Genomic DNA, 914 nt, shown 5'->3' with positions numbered 1-914 from the left:
GCTGTCGTTGTTCGAACACACATATCTACACACATATACACATGCGCATACACATATGTGTTCGTGCGCACACACACACACACACACACACACACACACACACACACACACACACACACACACACACACACACACACACACACACACACACACACACACACACACATTGCTTACACTGAAATAAAGACGCATGCAAGCACACGAACAGATGCACACACACACACACAGAAACACACACACACACACACACACACACACACACACACACACACACACACACACACACACACACACACACACACACACACACACACACACACACACACACACACACACACACACACACACACACACACATACATACACACACAAACGATGGAGTGTTCCCATGTCCTGTATGTATTCTCCCCCCATCAGTACCATTGGACTAGGGTCTTATCATTCCTTATGGCAAAGGATTGATTTTTTGTCTCCCGTGTCAGCAAGGAAAAGACCGGGGATGTGCTTGTATATATTGGTGTGTGTGTGTGTGTGTGTGTGTGTGTGTGTGTGTGTGTGTGTGTGTGTGTGTGTGTGTGTGTGTGCGTGTGTGTGTGTATGTGGGCGTGCGTGCGTGCGTGCATGCGTGCATGTGTGCGTGCGTGCGTGCGTGCGTGCGTGCGTGCGTGCGTGCGTGCGTGTGTGTGTGTGTGTGTGTGTATGCTTGTACGTCTGTGTGGATTTACTGCATGGTGGGGGGTTGTCTGCATAACTAAAGAAGTCATTTCGTTTTTTTCTCCCCCTTACTTGCTGTGATTCTTAATGCAGGAGTCAGATCAATAAAAGCTCATCCTGAAGTTCATAAACTGCTGATGTAGTCTTTGCTTTCATCTGGGGGGGGCTGTTTTGGAAGAAGAAGGGGGGGGGTGTGTGTG

Source organism: Engraulis encrasicolus, chromosome 10, assembly GCF_034702125.1.
Source record: "Engraulis encrasicolus isolate BLACKSEA-1 chromosome 10, IST_EnEncr_1.0, whole genome shotgun sequence".
Classification (NCBI taxonomy): Eukaryota; Metazoa; Chordata; class Actinopteri; order Clupeiformes; family Engraulidae; genus Engraulis; species Engraulis encrasicolus.
This window is presented reverse-complemented; position numbering follows the sequence as displayed.